Source organism: Gymnogyps californianus, chromosome Z (assembly GCF_018139145.2).
Source record: "Gymnogyps californianus isolate 813 chromosome Z, ASM1813914v2, whole genome shotgun sequence".
In the NCBI taxonomy this organism is placed as follows: Eukaryota; Metazoa; Chordata; class Aves; order Accipitriformes; family Cathartidae; genus Gymnogyps; species Gymnogyps californianus.
In genome coordinates, this window is record NC_059500.1 from 471,349 (window position 1) to 482,657 (window position 11,309).

Below are 11,309 nucleotides of genomic sequence, written 5' to 3' on the forward strand. Positions count from 1 at the left end.
TCTCTGCTAGAGACATGATTCAAGAGCACAGGCTACCATTGTTGAATGAAATTGCCCAGAAAAGTAATTGCTTTTCAAGATGAGCTTGTGCTCATTTATATGATTATGATTTGTTGATTAACCTTTTTTTCTTTTTTTCTGTTCTGTGCATAGTAAGCAGGATCTTCTCCTTTTGTAACTTTATCATTTTAATAAACCTTGGCATGCCAGCAGCAACCCGGAGATCATCGTGACCTGCCCATGACCACCTGAGCCCTACTTAATCAATTTAATTAATTTACACAATCCTTGATATCAAGTTTAATCAATTCCATTTGATACACCAAAAACTCACTGGCCACTTTCGTTACATTTGGGGGGGGGGGGGGTTGTAAAAGCTCTTGAGTTTGTCTTTTTAAGAAGAAATTAGCTTTTTCTCTAGGACCATTGCTAAGTGAAACCATATACATGAAAAGTAGTTAGAATAACTTCTCTCAGCAAAGGAAAAAAATCAGAGCAGCCATACAGGTCCATTCAGCCCATCTGGCTGTGATCAGTGTGGGATGTCCAAGGAAGAGTATAGCGTGATGGCAATCACTTTATTAAGATTTTATCTGAATATTCTCCCACTAAATAATGATTTACAGCTCATGAGCCTCAGCCACCTCATCTTTAGCGAGATGTCTGACTCAGGAACATGAGAAGGGGATGGGGTACCCCACGGATCCTTGAGTTTATAAACTGGTTGCAGAAAAACCATAGGAAAAAAAGGAAAAAATGAAGAAAAGTTGACTATACAGCTTAAAGTCTGGTCCAAATTGCAAAGTCACAGCATATTGGAAAAAGCCACACACAGAGGGATGTGGGTCTTGAAAGCAACCCCGGGTAACCGAGGCACCGTTCCCAGCAGCCCGTGGCGCGTTGGCCCCCGAGGTGTCACAGCAGCATCTCCAAGGGGCAGACTTGGCCCCCCGACCAGCGCTCCGCAGAGGTCGCAGCCATCTCCGGAGCCGACGCGGGTCTGGAGGGTGCTCTGTTGCTGAGGGGGTTTCTTTTAAATGTCAGGGTGGTTTGACTTGTTTTTTTATTTAAATCACCCACTGTAGGTATATTGGAATGACTTCTCTCCCTCTGCTACTGCGTCAGCTCCTTTCTGAGGGAGAGCTGTCTGGAAGTCAAGATATGCGTTTCACTTCAGGTTGAACAAAACATCTCCCCTGACCCTGAAAACAAAGTCAAGAAGAATCATGTTCTGCTTCCACCCAGAATGATCTGCGGTGGCTCCTGGCTAGCTTGTCACGGGGAAGGGAGACCAGCAGACCAAGCACTCAGATCAGCTGCGTGGAGCTGCTCCTGCCCCGGGGAGGACGGGCTTGGGCTGCAGGGGGGCACGGGGAAAACCCCTGCCAAGGAGCGAGTGCCGGCACCAGAGGTGCCCAGTGACCGCTCACCACCGCTTGCCACGTCGCTTGGTCACCCCCATCTCACCAGAGCCCAAGCGACCAGCGTGCAGGCAACGTCCCCTGCCGCTGCCACCATCCCCAGGCTCCACAGGGACGGGTGCGAGCTCAGCGCTAATAACCACGTGCCTGAGCCCCGTCCTCACACTGGCTCTTGGCAGCTCTGTTGGTTGCGGCCCACGCATCGGCATGGCTGGGTGGCTGTGGGTTCACTGCATGAGAGGCCAAGGATTCCGGTTTTCAGGATACTGAAATTACCCACTCTGCACCTTGAGTGCATTTGCAGCTCCTTTCCCCAGTCTCCCACCTTGCACGCCCAGAGACCCCCAGCGATTTGAACGTGCAGGTGCTGAGCCCACGCCAGACCATGCGTGCGGCGTTGGCCCGAAGCGCCATCGCTGCCCGAGGGGCTGCTGGCCCCTTCCCAGTGCTCTGCCCCAGGGTCAGCTCTCCCACCAGCAGCACCCCTTCTCCCCAGCCCCGGGGACCCTCACCAGCCCGCCTGTCCCCAGCAGCAGCACAAGCCTTTTCCTCCCGAGCCAGCACCTGCAATGGGGGAGAGCAGAGGGTCATGCATGGCACTGGCGAGAACAAAAGCAGGAGCCTGCTCCCAGCCGCAGGGCACCCCCTTCTCCTCCTGCCTTTCCTAAAACGCCTATCAGTCCTCGAGCGAGGGGGAAGCCCCCAAAACCCCCCAGACATGCTCTCTAGCACAAGGTCCCACGAGGGGACAGGAGGGGCATCGCCGCTGCTGCCCCTGGGTCCAGCATCCCACGCCGGACCGTGTGCCTGCGCTGCTGCCCTTTGGGGGGTCCGCATCGGAGGCCGTTCATCTGACTGCCACGCCACAGCAGGTCGGGACCCCCCGACACCCCATCTTAGTGCAGCGTCCCTTTCCTTTCCGTACGCACCCAGCAATCCCCTGCCATGGGACCGTTGCTCTAAAACCGAGTACGTCTGTGTAGCGGCGTTCTGTTGTTTTTTGCTTTACAGTTTTATTACATAGGTGTGTGCTGAAGAGGATTTTATCTAAGCAGCCCAGATCCTAACGTTAAACCTCTTTTTTATCCCACAAATTAAACAAAACTGAAAATCTATTACTACACAATTAATTAAAAATAGATGAGTTTCTAACTGCTGAGCTTTTAATTAAAAGAAAACCTGTATTACCCTGAACATTTGCATTAGGAGGCTGTAAAGTATCGCTGCACAGTGATACTGAGAGAGTTTGGGAGATTTGACTGCAGATCTCCAAGTTTTGAAATGAAGATGCTGCTACCAACAGCAGGAAGCCACTTTACTGTTCCCCGTTTGGGAGCTTTGCTTTATCTTAGCTGAATTTCCCCTTGCTAGCACTCAAAGCCAACACATTCAGCAACTCAGTTACATTTTCCCAGCTGGCCTGTGAAGCCAAAACCCTGAAAATGACTACTGGAGCAAGGCTGAATATTTTCCACTACTTCCTCCTTTCCCAGATATAGCTAAAGGTTTTCAAGAAAACCAGTTTTGATTGGGGAATTTCAAATTGCAAGTGAAACTTTAATTTTGACAATTACTAGCACTGTTTTGCAAGGCAGATCTCCATCATCTTTCACCCTGAGAAAAGGTGGGTTGCTTTTCCTTCTGCTGCAGGGACATCTTTCCCTAACCGTGCCGGTTTCTGTGCTTGCTCCTGTACTTCTCAAACTCGTGAAACTCCTCAGAACTTCCCTGGTGTTTCCCAAGCCCCGTGAGCTCCCTGCCCTGCGCTGACAGGCACCTTCTCCGAGCCCAAAGACGGGGCATCCTCCCTCTGGCCAGACCTTTGCAGGGAGACCCAGATCCCACACTCCAGGGAAAAGCCTGATACAGGTTGAGAGAGGTCCCAGTCCTGGAGGTCTGAAACCTGCTGCTGTACCTCAGCTCGCCAGTTCCACTGGCGTTCATCTCCCATGTGCATGAGCAAGCTGCTTCCTGCCCTGGGATAGACAGTGCTGTTCACACATGGTTTTATGAGCATGGTGGCACATACCACAAAATAAAGCTGTAATACTGCCCGGCATCAGCAGTGTGACACGGGAATTGTCTCCTGTGGGGAATCTTGGGGTATTTGGTTTTCTTTTTACAGCTTCTCATGACTCTTAGTTCTTCCTTGGGATTGTGATGCCTTCTGATGACCTGGTTCAACCAGGTCTGATGATCATGTTCAACCTCGTCTTGCCGTTGAAGCCAACAGTCAACTGCTGTCTGAGACAGCAATTTCTCTTCCTACCAGCCGATAAAACTGAGATTTTTGCCCTGGAAAGGATGGTCATTATCTCACTTCGTTTGTACTGTCTTCAGGAAAGGTGGCAATTACTTCAGAAGACTCAAGCCTGGACCAGGGGTGTGGGCAGGGGAGAAGGGGAGCCTGGGAAACCGAAATCCTTGAGAAGCAGCAGAGGACCCGGAGGCAATGTGGGATGTAAGGAGCGCCTGGGGAAGGGAGGCCAAGGGCATACTCCACGGGGAGGCTTTGGGCGGGAGGCGAAGGAGTTTGGAGCTGCCACGGACTGAGAAGGTCAAAGACTTCTGGAAGAAAGGGAGAACTGGTGGACCAGGCAGGGAGGAGGAGGAGGAAGAAGGTCACACAGGTGAGAAGGGTCTCAAGGCTGTGGGGCAGGATGCCTTTGGAAGGAAAACTTCCTACAGGTGAAAAAATAGTGCTGAGGGTGGAGAAAGGCAGACTGTAGCCTCTCCAGGGCTGTGATCAACAAAGATACCTCAAACCCCAAGTGCTCCTGCTGAGGACAGGGCTTTGCCGGTGTATCTGTCTCAGATGGGCTTTGAAAACCGAGGTAACCCCATGTGAAGCAGGGACAGGCAGCTTCCCTTGGGGGTCTCAGGCTGGGACGGGCGCCGTCTCCCAGGAGGGAGGAGCTGCCTCTCGGTCCTTCCTCCCCGTCCCCCGGGGCAGCCTGAGTGGAATCAGAACATGGGTGATGCCAGAGACAAAGCACGCGATATTGCTTTTCGGGGTGTTGTTGGGTAAAGGTTTATTTAATGTCACGATGACTCAAGGCAGTAGAAAGGGCTAAAGAAGAGCTGCTCGTTAAAGTGTGATTATTGCTCCTCTGCTACGGAAACACAAGGAAATCTGCCCATTACTTTCAGTAAGATGTTTTTTTCCTCCCCTTTCCTTCCGCAAAAAGAAGTTCCGTGAATTAAAGTCAGCTCAAAATATAAACACACTTTATTTTCCCAACACTTGAATAGGCTTATTGTTTCCATCATTTATATTTAACATTAAAGTTTAATCATGAAGTTGTTAACCATAAAAAACTATTAAATGAATACAGAACATTAAAAAAATTAGTAAGTATTTCAGAACGAGCACTTGAAAAGAAAATTTATGCATAGAAACAATGGAGAATTACAATTAAGAGCTCTAGGGATCTGAGAATGATTTGTCCAGCCATTACACAGTCATTTCAATTTAAATTAAAATTGTAACTATTTTCTAGTCTACTAAAAATATGTGGTGTCACATTAAGAGTTTTAATGGAGCTTTCTCTAGAGAATGCAGAAAAGCTAGTTAGTAGCACATAAATAACTATATATTGGAAACTGAATAAATTCTCTGCCAAAAACCTAATATGATAAAAACAAAAATGACAGTGGATTATTCTATTTTCTCTAACGAAGCGCAGCCCTTGTATTAAACCAAAGAAACAGTTCACAGGGTGTCTGAGTCTACACGGTTTTGCCAGGGCTGACTGACAAAAATAAATAATTGTCTGCCTGATATATTTTTTTAACTTGACGAACCCCTGTGTGAATTATGCTGCATACGTTGTTCACAAACTATGACAGTGTTACCTACCAGTACAATCTTCCCTCCTTCTTCTCCTAGAACATACGGAATAAGTTGCTATGGTCTATCCGATATCCCTGATGTTGGGAAAATTGGCTTAGTCAAAGTGTTAACCACTAAAACACTTGTTTTCAGAAACACAGGGAATTTTTCCATGAGTCGCTTTATTCAAGTCCACTTAAACACGAAGATCTGACCCAACAAAACGTACCTGTGCACCAAGTCAGAACCAGCTTTCACGTGGACCTGGATGGCTTTTGCAGTTCAGAAGGTACTTGAGATCTGGGAGCGGCATGCTGCTATGCTGGAAGTGAAAGCCAGGTTTAATAAAGGACGGGACAATGTGTTTCGCCTGCTTTGCTCACCAGCACTGTACTTGGATTTCAGAGAAACACGAGGATTCTGGAGCTCGCCCCGTCTGACCCCCAGCCCTCCAGGTAGGGCCTCAGTGGTGCTGCGGGACGGGAAAAGTCCCCTCCCTCCACCTGCTCCTCTGAGCACAGCCCAGAGAGAGCTGCTGCCCGCCTTTGCTCCCAAAGAGAAGGATCTCCCTCCTCCTCCTGTGCTCAAAACGTGAAGGAATCCACCCAATTATCTGGTCTGTAAGTGCCTCCGTACCTGTCAGACCAAGCCAGAGACTGGTTAGTGAGGTGTCTCTTCTCGTACCATCGTTAGCGGATGCGTGCGGGTGGCAAACAAGCACCGTGCAGTCCCGCGCAATTGCCTGCACCTGCACGAGGGTGCGATGCACCGTGTGGGACGGATGGCAAAACCCATCTGCGACTGCATGGAGGTATTGTGAGGCTGTGGAAAACATCTCCCAGGCGTTAAGCAGGCTTTGGGGACAGGACAGTATAATGCAAAGCTTTGTTGAAGCCAGTTTACTATTATAGCTCTCGAGCACCCAGAACTTAAAGCTTTAGGGACTGGCAGCTACTGCCAAATATATTATAATGAAGCAACTGAACTTCTAATATCTATCTCTCCCAACAAAGGCTGGTGGCATTTAGCCATTGGATAAGCTTTCCATATAGCATTCCTGCTTGTTTTTTCAACTCGTCACTATTTTCAAACATTACAGGTGTCAGAACAGTAATTTCCTTAGTTAGTATATTGACTTCAATGAAGTAAAACAAAGGGCAAGCAATTAGACTAATAGCCTCAACCCTGACCAAGTCTGGAAAACAAGTCTGTGTGTTTTTTCTTTATGTTACCTCTATACCAAATCTCACTCTATAGACTCAATAACTAGCTTAGCTTCAATATATAAACATATTTTGATTTTCCCTTCTCCTCAAAATTTAGTTCCATTTTCACCTGCTCACATTACACAGATCTGTTTTAGTCCTAACACAGGCCAGCTGCAATTTCTCTGTCTGTTTCCTCTTACCCTTGCACCCGAACCGTCCACCTGCCTGCTCCTCCGCAAAACCAGCCAACGGGCCAAGTTCTGCAGAAAAGAGGCAGAGAGAAGACAAGCAATGAGGGGATGATATTCTCTATGAGAAGTATCTTCCGTGTTATGATTTTAAAGCGGGGGCTTTAAAAAGGGTCTTTACATCGAGCTTTGAATGGAAAAATAATTTGAACATGTGAACAGATGGGCTGCAGGGGTAAAGCAGGAAGGGTTCACTGCTGTCTGTTCCTCAAAATAAAATCAACATGCAACATAATTTTGTTAAAATATCAAAACTAGTCCCATCCTTCTTTGGGAACTGGTTTTCTAAACAATACATAGCAGAACTGATTGCACTTCTGAAGGGCACTTCATACTGCAACAGATAGGAAATACGATGACACTGGGAAGGACAGGGATTACTCCATGAATTACAAAGACAAGGGAGTCAAAGAGATGAAAGGTGATCTGCTGAAAAGGGGAGAGCTTCCAGTAGGTTTTTCAAGCATTGGTCTGGGACTACTCCTGTTAAATATCTTTACTTGTGGCCTCGACGCAAATTGTAGAAGGTGTTACAGAAATTTGCTGGTAGCACTAAATTAGACATGAACGAAGAGGAACAGAAGGGAGGAACTGAGAATACGTGCAGTGGAAAGAACATGAATATCCATGGGGCAAAGTACTAGGAACAGTAGTTCTGATAGAAAGAGGACAAAGAGTGTTGCTATTGCATGAAGTCCCTACAGGGACTTACAAGAACAGGGACCATTTGATCACCTGCTTTCAAAGGAAGATGAACCAAGACCAGCCAGAGGAGTACTCGACACCAGGATGATGCAATGGAGAGCCAAGAGGAGGCCCCAAGAGCTTGGCTAATTCAGTCTCACAAAACACATGGCGGTAGGTCATGGTTACTCATATACCTGGACAAATGATAGCGTCATGGAGAGATAAGACTTAGGCTTAGTGGTAATGCCAAGAACACATTTGTGTACAGTTGTCATGGTTTAACCCCAGCTGGCAACTAAACCCCATGCAGCCACTTGCTCGCTCCCCCCCGGTGGGATGGGGGAGAGAATCAGAAGAGTAAAAGTGAGGAAACTCGTGGGTTGAGATAAAGACAGTTTAATAGGGAAAGCAAAAGCCACATGTGCAAGCAAAGCAAAACAAGGAATTCGTTCACTGCTTCCCGTCGGCCAGCAGACGTTCAGCCATCTCCAGGAAAGCAGGGCTCCATCAGGCATAACGGAGACTTGGGAAGACAAACGCCATCACTGCAAACGTCCTCCCCTTCCTTCTTCTTCCCCCAGCTTTATATGCTGAGCATGACATCATATGGTCTGGAATAGCCTTTGGTCAGTTGGGATCAGCTGTCCCGGCTGTGTCTCCTCCCAACTCCTTGTGCACCCCCAGCCTCCTCACTGGCAGGGCAGCATGAGAAGCTGAAGAGTCCTTGTCTTAGTGTAAGCACTGCTCAGCAACAACTAAAACATCAGTGTGTTATCAACATCATTCTCACACTAAATCCAAAACACAGCACTATACCAGCTACTAGGAAGAAAATTAACTCTGTCCCAGCCGAAACCAGGACAATAATGAACATAAATTAAGTTTAGACTCTAAAAGAGGTCCCTAGCCAAGGGAATGAAGTTAGGACAGCCTCCTAGGTGTAGCATACCAGTTGATTTCAAGACTGACTGGTACGCATGACTTTACGCAACCTGGCTGCCTGCAAGAGAAGTAGTCTGAATGCAGGCAAGCAAGACAAACCTTCTGGCCCTGTGTTCCTCTGTGCAGAGGCTTCCACAAGCTTGGCACTAAACCCATGCTCCTCATTGTCCACAGAGCTCCTTTGTTTGTTAACCCTTGTTTTTGCCTCCCTCTGAGTTCTACCTGACATCAGCTGAAACAGACTTCCAGCAATCTCAGTAAAAAAAATTACTGATAGCGTAGCAGCAGTTTGGTTTCAAAAAAAGCACAAATGAATCTTGCTTCTTGCCCATTCTCTGATTCCTATCACCAGATGTCATTCATTCACAGCGAGGAATATTAGCAAAAAAAGTCAGGATGGTAGCCTATGAAGAGGAACCTTATTTCACACACCAGAGCTTGTAAGACTACTTGAATCAATTATCTCCCAGTTGTTTTTAGCTTAAAAAGAAGGAAGGAACAAGACATCTTAATTACTGTTTGTCCTTTCATAACAACAGTCTTGTCACCATAGGGAGGAGATAGTTACTCACACAGAATGTGCCTCTCAACAGTGGCAGTTCAGGCATTTCAGGATACTTCTGTAATCATTCCTGAAATTAAAACTCAAGGAACGCAAAAGCAAGTGAATGTTTCAATTCTTCAGCCCTTGGGCTTTGCAGTTGTGATTGGTGATCTAAAACACATATCATGCTATTCATTAGCTAGACTGTTATCAATATGCCTCTTTCAATCAGCTCTTCCATCTTCTACCCTGATTTCAATTCAGATCAAGTTCCAGGCAGAAGCCAAATTCTGGGGGAAAAGTTTGTATTCAAACAACAAGCAAGCAAGCAAGCAAAAAACAGAGCTCGCACAATACCGCAGCGCTCCAGATGCGTATCAGCTACCTCCCTTGGCTGCACTGCCGGCATATTTAGCTGATTTCCAACTGGTATTTAGCTGACTCAAATTTCAACGTCCAAAAGCCAAACAGGAGTCTAATATTGCAGCTAGAGGAGTGAGGTACAGAAAGTATTTAAGTGCTGATATGAAGCTTTAAGCACTAATTTGTTAGAACAATATGTTAGGTGTGCTTTTATCAACACAAACCCTTAATTCATGTGCCAGTCACATACCACTCATAAGATCTCCTTCACTGTGTGGGCATCACCGCTTACATCTCTGTATTAGCAGTTAAGGGGTGTCAAGACTGTGGCTGCCTCCTCCAGCGCACATGTACTGGCAGGTCCGCCGAGCACCAGCACGGCCCCTCTGTCCCCCCAGCACCCCTGCCCGGACCCCGGCCCTCTGACCCCCCCATGGCTCCCCTGCTCGCCGGCTGGTCCAGCTCGGTGCTCGCTGCAAACACGCAGCACTCGCACACACATCCCACGGGCACCCCACACTCGTGGTCCCCTCAAAACCAGCACGGATCCTCCGCCCGCAGACCTGGGGCCTCCTACTCACCCGCCGGTCCGGCTTCAAGTTCGCCGGTTGCGCTGGTTAAACCACACCACGGGTGAATACACACGCACAGCCCACGCACACCCGGTTTGGGGAGGACACGGACACTCGCCCCCCCGGCAGCCGGCCCCAGGCACTGGGCTGTGACCCCGGCACATTGCCCCATCAGTTGGCACCGTCCCACGGACCTCCTCCAACGTCCTGGACCCTCGGGTTTCCAGCCTCACCCGCTGCAAAGTCCCGGTTTGCTGCCGTTTCTAGAGAGCCCATCCGCTGCTGCGACTGACCGGGTATTTGTTTGTTGTCCTTCTGTCTGTCAGGTTTGCGTCCGTCTTATTTTTTATTTCTGACTTCCCCCTTTTCCTTAGTATCCCATGACAAGGTCCTTGATCAGATAACCTTTCCAGAACAAACATTACCACATTCCACGCATCCTTATCAATTAATGTGACCAACCAGGTCTGGTTCTCGTTACCGCCTCTCTTACCAGCTGTCAGTCAGGTTTGTGTCATCGTATGTTCTTGTTCATGTTGTCCCTCTTTTCTTATTATCCCCTTCTGCATCTAAAAGGTTCTTGACCAGAAAGGCTTCAAGGAGCAGCAGCTCTCCTTCCACATACCCTTGCAAACATTTCTACCTTTTCTTGAAATTCACTAAAAATGTCCCTATTGCTTTGCCTGTCTAAGGAACAGCAAAGGGACAACTTTGCATGGGAGAAACATGATGGACATTTCTCCTTTGGTCAGTAACTGCTTTAACAAACAAATCCCTCTAGTTACTGCATTAAGGGTCATGTATAGTAATCAGACAGTTTTAATTAGCAGCCATATCTCATGTCTATCGCTGGAAGTTTCCAACAACACTCAACTATCCACCGACCCAACCCTTCGATGGGTGAGCCTCAGGCTTTAGTTAAGGGGCAATAACATGGGGTTTACATACAGCATATGCCACAGTTGCCTTCACATACATTAAGAAAAATTTGCAGCACACTGTCAACTTGTCTAGCTATACTGGACGTACAACAAGGCTTCAACATACGTCTTCCCACTGCTGCTGCTTGGATTTATCCTGGTGTGGTTGCTACTGAAGCAAGGCTAAAGGCATAGATACTGCTACACGACAGACAACACGAGCGCTTGGGAGACACATCCCTTTTTCTAAGGGGATACCCTAACACCCCAACCAACTCTTGTGTGTACTTACTAGCTCCGCACATTTCAAATTTTATTTCTAGTGCTTAAGTTCTGTACCCAGTATTGTTAAAGGTGTCACTATGAACTCCTTGTAGACGGTGAGGGTTACAAACGCCTTCTCCATTCATAACAGTTCAAAGGTGCTATTGTTCTTAACACAACGATCTGATTATCACTTAACACAAGAGCATCAGAAAGCACATACACTTGTTAAGCATCACTGAGGCTTAGTAATGAGATACAGTAACGTTTTATATGGGATCACAGTTTAAATCCTAGCACTCTTGACT